The sequence below is a fragment of the Mastomys coucha genome, unplaced genomic scaffold (genome assembly GCF_008632895.1).
Source record: "Mastomys coucha isolate ucsf_1 unplaced genomic scaffold, UCSF_Mcou_1 pScaffold1, whole genome shotgun sequence".
Lineage (NCBI taxonomy): Eukaryota > Metazoa > Chordata > Mammalia > Rodentia > Muridae > Mastomys > Mastomys coucha.
Window position 1 is genome coordinate 47,036,106 of NW_022196891.1, and position 9,447 is coordinate 47,045,552.

The 9,447-nt window shown below is 36.4% G+C and overlaps 1 protein-coding gene and 1 long non-coding RNA gene across 2 annotated transcripts in view; one reads left to right on the forward strand and one right to left on the reverse strand.

Moving 5' to 3' along the window:
- Window positions 1-9,447, reverse strand: part of LOC116070550 — a 27,390-nt gene that overhangs the window by 12,360 nt on the left and 5,583 nt on the right. The window lies entirely within an intron of this gene.
- The window catches only part of Pdc (phosducin), a 13,716-nt gene continuing 10,724 nt past the window's right edge, over window positions 6,456-9,447 (forward strand). Inside the window, exon 1 of the mRNA XM_031341957.1 lies at window positions 6,456-6,490. The gene's annotated coding sequence lies outside the window, so the exon portion shown is untranslated. The remainder of the gene's footprint in view (window positions 6,491-9,447) is intronic.

Below are 9,447 nucleotides of genomic sequence, written 5' to 3' on the forward strand. Positions count from 1 at the left end.
CCCATCCCCCTCCCCTGCTTCCATGAGGGTGCTCCCCCACCTACCCATCCACTCCTGCCTCCTCGACCTGGCATTCCCCTACACTGGAGCATCAAGCCTTCACAGGATCAAGGGCCTCTCCTCCCACTGGTACCTGACAAGGCCATCCTCTGCTATATATGTGGCTGGAGCCATGGGTCCACCATAGAGTCATTTTTTATTGCCTTTTTTTTTTTTTTTTACATTTTTATGCAAGTGAGAAATTATTTTTTCTCTTTTTTTTATTAGATGTTTTCTTATTTACAATATCTCCTTTCCCAGGTTCTCCTCCAAAAAATAAAAATAAAAAAAAAAATAATAAAATAAAATAAGGAAAAAAAAAAAAAACAACCCAAACCTAAAACAATCCCCTGTTCCCTCCCTGCCCCCTGCTCACCATCCCACCCCCACCCCTGCTTACTGGCCCTGGCATTCCCCTACACTGGGGCATAGAACCTTCACAGGGCCAAGGTCTTCTACTCCTATTGATGACTGACTAGGCCATCCTCTGCTACATATGCTGCTGGAGCCATTAGTACTCTTTGGTTGGGGTTTTAGTCCCTGGGAGCTCTGAGGGTACTAGTTAGTTCATATTGTTGTTCCTCCTAAGGGGCTACAAATCCTTCAGTTCCTTGGGTCCTTTCTCTAGCTCCTTCATTGGGGACCCTGTGCTCAGTTCAATGGATGTCTGTGAGCCTCTGCTTCTGTATTAGTCAGGCACTGTCAGAACCTCTCAGGAGACAGCTATCTCAGGCTCCTGTCATCTAGCACTTGTTGGCATCCACAATAGTGTCTGGATTTGATGACTGAATATGGGAAAGATTCCCAGGTGGAGCAGTCTCTACATTGTCCTTCCTTCAGTCTCTGCTCCACAGTTAGCCTCTACAACTCCTTCTATGGGTATTTTGTTCTCCCTTTTAAGAAGGAACTAAGTATCCTCACTTTGGTCTTATTGCCCTTTTTTACCATCTGACCACTAGAAGTCACAACATTGGTTCATGTCATATATATATGCCATATATATACATATATATAGGCAGTAGAAATATATATATATTTCTACTGCCTAACAATTGCTTGCTTAACAGTTAGATACTCTGAATGTGCCTATTGGACAAATAATGGATATATATATTCACAATATTATTTTTAAAGGGAAAAATGATGACTGTCTCTTACAAATTGAAGTGCACCCTTTAAAGCAGTGCCCCTCAACCTTCCTAATGATGTAATCCTTTAATAAAGCAGTGACCCCCTCAACCATAAAATAATTTCTTTGCAATTAAAAACTGCAATTGTGCTATGTTTATGAATTGTAATGTAAATATTTGATATGCAGGATATCTGTTGAGAACTGTAAACTATAAGCTGGTGACTCTGAAATCAAACATCTAATTTTTGAAGTCAGTATGATCTTTTGATAAGTATCTTCTTGTGAAAGGCTAGTAGTTAACAAATTGCCATTTAATAAATATTCAGTTTTTTTTAATGGTACACGAAAGAATAGTGGAATGGTCAAAATAGTGGAAGAAAGAAAGAAGTCAGAAAAACTGATACAATGAAAAGAAGACACAATCAGATAGCTATATTAGTGTTACTGAGGACTAATCAAGCTTTTGTGGAATTTTGTTGCAAGAGGTAAAGGATTTCAGTGTAGAGAACATTTCAAAGAACAAAAAGAAATTAGCTGGTTGGCAAATTCAAAAGGAAAAAAAAATACCACAGCAGATGATATTGAGAATACATATTACATACGAAGGGAATTTTAATAATCAGTAAAATTTTTTGTTTTTTAGAAAATGGCAAGAAATTTCTGAAAATAGATGTCAGAAATTCAGAAAAGCGTTTTCTCAAATGACAGAGAAAGAGGTGAATAAAGACTAATAAACAGGGCTTGCAGCTCTTTGTGTGCTTGTTTCGTCCTACTATTAGCAAATATGCTTGGCTAATTCTCTTACGGCAATCCTATTACATGTTCAGAGCTATTTCTGCAAGGGTCATCAATATCCAGGGATCTTAAATCTGAGCTTACAACCAGTCCAAGTTCAAAGGAGTTCAGTGGACAGCGATTCTCACCACTGGACATAATCTAGGACACCAGGAACAGAGACCAAGCTGTGAGTCTACAAGTAATGTTTTTGATAATATATTTTTTTAAAGATATTTGTCTTGGAGGAAATGATTATGATTTCAGTGTTTATATGTTATTATGTTCTTTTAAAATATTTCCAACTAACATCAAATGTGCTATAAAGGCAACTACATACTGTATACATTTCTTTCTTAAAGCTACTTACGTTGCCATCTCTGCTAATCAAAGTTCAGACTAATCACACAAGTGTGAGTCTCATATTCTGCATATTTAATATAAATCCAAAAATGGTGAATTAATTCTGAAAGTTTAAATTCTTCAGTTCTCCTTTGAGTACAAGAAGAACTGAAGGGAAGAAATGACGATGGCTTCCAGTTTGTGTTTGAGAATTTGGCTCTCAGCACATAGAAAGCAGCATGTCACTCAATACTAAAGCTTTTTCACTTAATACTAAGGCTTTTCAGACCTCAGAGTAAAACAATCAGAAGTGTGCTTTAAAGCTTTTTGATAACAGGACACATTTTGGGCTGTTGTTTCTTTTTTAAACTTTAAAGTGGAAATGAAAATATCTACATCAAATGTCTAAAACTTTTAAGAGATCAAAATCATGTTTGTTTCAACAAATATTGAGAACTTGATGAGATTTGCTAAGTTATGTGAGATTTTTTATTTCATTTCCTTCTACTTTGCCACAATGAACATTATCATTACCAATAAATTTTACTGTTTGTATAATGAAACTGTGTATAGTATGTTTTTCCCATTGCTTTGAAATGAAGTTATTTTTAACTTCAAACAGCTTTTAATTACAGTGTTCATTTTAAATATATAGATGCATATTTTATATTACCCATTATATATGATATTTGAAATCATATTATTGTATAATTTACTCCATAGATCATCTAATTCATCAAATTGAGAATTGTCGATTTTTGACCAAATATTTTGTTTAGCAACTAGATTTTGTTACATTATTATTAAAGTATATGGAGAATCATAGTATTCATAATAGTATTAAGCAATATATACTGTAAGTTTACAAATGAGTTTACAAAAAATAGATATCACTAAGAAAGATAGCTTCATGAATTTCTTGGATGGCTGTGATACTTCTACACTCTCCAGAACAAGAAAATGTCTAAAGATTGTAAAAGTGATGCTGGTGTTGATATCTTTTCATTAAGCACAGGAATTCCATTTTAATTCTGAAAGCCCATATTTATTAAAGTTTTGTGCTGATAATACAGGCTGATGAATATAAAACTGCTACTTCCCATGTGTTCCTGGCATCCAAGTTGTTCAAAAGTTATCCTACTCCTTCTCCTGCCCAGGCTCCTGTGTTCAAAAGGCAACACTAATATAGAGAGTAAAGAAGAGGCTAAGAACATCTTCTCCATAGCATCTGATGTCGACGTTGCCATCACAAGTCTTGCATCCATTGTCATGAACTGTGTCTAAACTCTGCGGAAGAATAGTAGTACATAAGCTGAGGGCGTACTTTATATACAGAGAAGAGCACAGTAGCAATTGTTGGGTTTCCACCACTCACTCAGCTCAGTGTTCTTATTCATTGTCATTGTTTGAAAGACTGTCTTATATTCCACTTATGCTTATAGTAATTTGTCTTTAAAGAAGACTCTCATTATGATAACCATGAAGTGTAAAAGCTCATGCGTCACCAAATTAACAACCAAGATAACTAATGATGGCAACAGAAATACTAGGTGTCTTTACTCTCTAAGCAAAGGCCTATTTCATTAGTGAACTGAAATGCAGGGAGGAGTACTAATGGAAGCTGCATGAGGCACTGGGGCAGAAGCACAGAAAAGAAGACCAATCACTTGACAATTATCAAAATCCTAAGTAAGGAGGTCAATTCATGAGAATAATTATGCCACATCCCACCTAAGTGAACATTCCTATTTCCTCTTTGCCATTTCATGTACATCTTATTATGCTATATTCCTCAATTCAAGGCTAATCTTTTATTTTGTATGTTCTCAAATGCCTTGCAGCAAATATTGCTTCTGAAATATAAATCAAAGTACTGTTATAAAGCACTCAGTCAGTAATGAAATAGGAACATATAAAATAGTTGAGGGGTAAAATGTATGATGTGTGTGTGTGTGTGTGTGTATATATATATATATATATATATATATATATATGCATACATGATCTTTGGTAGGAAAGATAAATATATATATAAGCAGAACATATATGCATTGACTCTTAAGTAAAATTTAGATTTGTTTGACTACATAAATTATTAAATTTATTTAGGCTCCATTTTTTATTATTTACTATTTAACAAATTAATTTTTACCCCAAATGTATTAAGTGACATTACTAAATACTATAAACTTTACATAATTCCTCACATTTATTCTCCATACACTTTTTGAAGTAGATACAATTGTTACTCTCAATTTTAGGAATGAAAAACTAAAGCAAATAGAGTTTTAATGATTTGCCCAAGGTCATATAGCTAAGGGTTGGCAAACCTAGACTTAAATCTAAGTAGTCAAGTGCTATGCACTGCGCACACTCCCATTCAAAGCATTTAAATGCATGGTCCACATCAAGTCAAGTTCTTCTTTTGAGGAAAAGATATATACAAATAAATCAGAGAGTAATTTTAAGAGACTCACAGAAATGAGGCAAAATGTGATCCTGTGTAATGAACTTGACCTAAGGGCACACTTTGCGCTACCCCATCTCCTCCTTCAAGTCTAGAATCCTAACAGTGGAGTGGACTGGTAAACAGAGGAGAATATAGCTTTGGGGAATAATCACCTCCATCTTTCTGATTTGAAAGAAGAGTTCTACCCAGATCTAGTAGTTCTTATACGATCTGACAGAGTGTGGTCAGGCTTTCACATGAAATCGACCAGTAGCTTGTTTTACTAAGAAATACAAAATGCTTTCTATAGGAGCCAGGTATGACACTGGAGAAGATATTTGTGGCAGGGGTTAAATATGTCAATGAACACATTAATATTGATGAGAACATTAGCCTGGCTTAGTTGATCAGATTAGCTCACAGTCACCTTGGAACAGCGAAGCAGACACATAGGAGATATATGACTAAAGATGGGCAAGGGGAGAAGAGGAGGGGTGACAAGGGTGATTCGATGCAGTGCAATTCTCATGGAACACAGAACATAGCAAGAAATCCAGCATTCTTGAAACAGTAAAGAGAAAATTGGAAGTTATGGATTTTATCCACCTCACGCTTTTGCTAGTTTCAGCCACCTTACTAAATAAATTTCCTCAAATATTGGAGAGATGAATCCATGGGTAAAATACTTGCTGCATAAGTATAAAGATGTGAGTTCAAACCCCTGGCACACACTTAAGCAAAAAGCTAGCAGTGGTAGTGGGCATCTATAATGCCAGCAGTGAGGGAGAGTGGGCAAAGACAGGCCAGTCACGGGGTTCTTTAAGCAACTGAAATAAAAAAAATAGTCTGATGTTGGTTTGTGCCTACACAAGCAAGTGCACACCCTTGGATGCATTCCCCTCACAAACTTGCACATAAACAAACAAACAAATAGATGGACAGACAGAAATAGTTCTTTGGTTCTACCACAGTTACTTAAGACACTTAAAATTTTTTATTAAATAAGTATAATAGGAGTTTATAGTTCAGTCACTAGAGTGCTTGCCTACTATACAGAAACCCTTGGTCTGAATTTATACACCTGGTATAGCAGCACATGCTTGTAATCACAGCACTCAGGGAGATAAAGACAGGATGATCAAAAGTTCAAGATAATCCTCAGCTACAGACCAAGTTCCAGGCTAACCTGAGATGTACAAGATCCTGTCTCAAAATCAACAAACAAGGACGCAAGCCAGCAAACAAACAAAAGTATTCTAACAGCCCAACGTTAAAAAGAAGCAGGGTCACAGATTTTTACATCTCGCTAAGATGTAAAACACAGTAACTCAGACAGTAAATGTTGATAAAGTCAACATTTGTATTCTGTCTTCTTGCTCCATTTTAGCATCAATTTCCAATCACTTAAAAACATTTTCATTGGCATCCAAAGACTTATAATAATATCATTGTTACTTAAAAATAAACCTTTATGAGCCAGTCTCACAACACCCAGAGGAAGCTCTACTCCCAGGTGCTCTAACACACCCAGGATCCTAGGATCAGAGGTGAGGAGGACACAACATCTGTCTCAACACCAAGAGGACCAGCAGAACCCAAGCACACAGGAACTCTGCCACCCCAGTGGCATAGGTTGCTTCTAGTCTGTCTGGGCTGGTGTCCTAAGCAGACCTTGGGGGCAAATTCTGCAGCCAGTCCCACAACACCCAGAGGAAGCTCCACTCCCAGGCACTCTAACACACCCAGGATCAGAGGTGAGGAGGACACAACATTTGTCTCAATACCAGGAGTAACTGGGACCCGTGGGAACAGGCACACAGAAGCTCCACCAGTCCAGTGGCACAGGTTCCTTCCAGTCTGTTTGGGCTGGTGCACTAAGTAGACCTTGGGCACAAATTCTGCAGGGAGTCCCATAATTCCCAGAGGAAGCTGTACTCCCAGGTGCTTTAATAAGCCCAGGATCACAGGATCCCACAATCACAGAATCATAGAGACAGCTAGACTCTGAGGAGTTCTGACACAACCAGGATGACAGGAAGGACAGGCCCCAGTCAGATTTAGCCAGGGCAGGCAGCACTAGAGATAACCAGATGATGCGGGCAAGCGTAAGAAAAAAGCAACACAAACCAAGGTTACTTGGCATCATCAGAACCCAATTCACCCACCATAGCAAGTCCTGGACACACCATCACAGCGAAAAAGCAAGAGTCAGATCTAAAATCACTTCTCATGATGATGTTAGAGGATATTAATAAGGACATAAATACTCCCTTAAAGAAATACAGGAGAGCACAGGTAAACAGCTAGAAGCCCTTAAAGAGGAAACACAAAAATCCCTTAAAGAACTACAGGAAAACACAATCAAACAGGTGAAGGAAATGAACAAAACCATCCAGATCTAAAAATGGAAATAGAAACAATAAAGAAATCAGAAAGAGAGACAACCTTGGAGATAGAAAACCTAGGAAAGAGATCAGGAGTCATAGATGCAAGCATCACCAACAGAATACAAGAGATAGAAGAGAGACTCTCAGGGGCAGAAGACATCATTAGAAAACAGTGACACAATAGTCAAAGAAAATGCAAAAAGCAAAAAACTCCTAACCCCAAACATTCAGGAAATCCAGGACACAATGAGAAGACCAAACCTAAGGACAATAGGTATAGAAGAGAGTGAAGACTTCAGCAAAATTATAGAAAAAAACTTCCCTAACCTAAAGAAGAAAGATAGATAGATAGATAGATAGATAGAGAGAGAGAGAGAGAGAGAGAGAGAGAGAGAGAGAGAGAGAGAGAAAGAGAGAGAGAGAGAGAAAGGAGGCTACAGAACTCCAAATAGACTGGACCAGAAAAGAAATTCCTCCTGTCACATAATAATCAAAACACTAAATGCACTAAACAAAGAAATAATTTTAAAAGCTGTAAGGGAAAAAGGTCAAGTAACATATAAAGGCAGGCCTATCAGAATTACACCAGACTTCTCACCAGAGACTATGAAAGCTAGAAAATCCTGGGCAGATATCATACAGACCCTAAGAGAGTACAAATGCCAGCCCAGGCTACTATACCCAGCAAAACTCTCAATTACCATAGATGGAGAAACCAAGACATTCCATGACGACCCAAATTTACATAATATCTTTCCACAAATCCAGCACTACAAAGGATAATAGAGGGAAAACATCAACATAAGGAGCAAAACTACACCCTAGAAGAAGGAAGAAAGTAATCTTTCAACAAATCCACACAAACATAATTCCACCTCTTACAACAAAAACAACAGGAAGTGACAATTACTTATTTTCTTAATATCAATATGAAAATTAATATTTCCAACATATCCTAATCTATTCAAATTCAAAAGTATGAGGAATTGAAAATTTGTTCGCTATCATCTGGTGGTCTCTCTAATTTGGTAATTGGAGAAGGAAGTCCAATATTGTACAATCCATATACACTTTCTGCTTGCTTGTAGATGACAGTGTCTTGCTGTGTACCACATAACAGTCTTGAAACCATGTTTCTCCTATCTCAACCTCTCTATTAGTAGGATTGTTTATTTTATGTTTTTATACTATACTATGGTTTTTAGAACAGCTTACATATTTCAAAAGTATTTATACAGCCAAAAGAAATGTAGACAATTAGCTTGGGAGGTGGCTTGTAAGAGAACAACAAAGAGTGAGATTGAATGCATTGTTTGATGTTTGTAACTCTTTTATCAAGTTTGAAAAAGAGGACTTTATAAGCTACGCTTTCTCTGAGATGAATGCTTTTCCAAATTATCACAGCCAATGAACCAGACTCTTACCCTCACCTAATGTCTGTGCCACCCTCCAAGCAGAACCATTGTTCATTGAAACAGTTGGTAAATGACTTCATGGAGAGACCATCTTAATACACACACCATTTCTTAAATGAATGTAACCTGTTCCCTGTGGGCCGAGAATGAAGACAATCACTCCAGTCAAATAGTTTTGGCCATAGTAGGAAGTCTGTACCCAAAATTCGTGCCTACAACTCATTCCTTGCACAGCAGAACTGTCAACTCTCAGCTTAGCTATGATGGAGGTAAAATCCTTTGGTGATGTGAGGCTCATTGAAGTACAGCCTTATTACAATGAAATCCAATGTCAAAAAATTGTCCTGATTTTGGGCTTGTACTACAGTAAGGCCAAGATTTTAAACTCTACTAAAAACAAAACAAACAAACAAACAAAAAGACTTTTCTATTTATGTTCATTTAAAAAAACTAGTATTGATATATTATTTTAAAATATACAGATAATATGTTTGGAGTTATTTAACATTTATTGAGAAAAACGTATGTATTTTCAGTGTTGCTGCAAACATCTAAATAAGACTGTTTAACTGGTTGTTTTATATCAAACAACTTTTTAAAATTGAATTAAGTTTTATTCCATTATGATAAGAAAAGATACATGATTTCAATTTATCTGAATTTGTTAACATTTAAAAACATATTTTAAGTAAATAGAATTAAATCACATTCCTGTTTCCCTTTTGTACACCAACTTCTCCCAGAGACCCCTCTTCAATACTTACAATACCTTCTTTTGTCATATTCTTTAAAATTTATAAAATATTATAACACTAAAAATGAGTATTATAAAAGTTGTTGGATACCCTTCACAATAGTTACAAATAATATAAAATACCTCGGTGTAACTCTAACTAAGCAAGTAAAAGA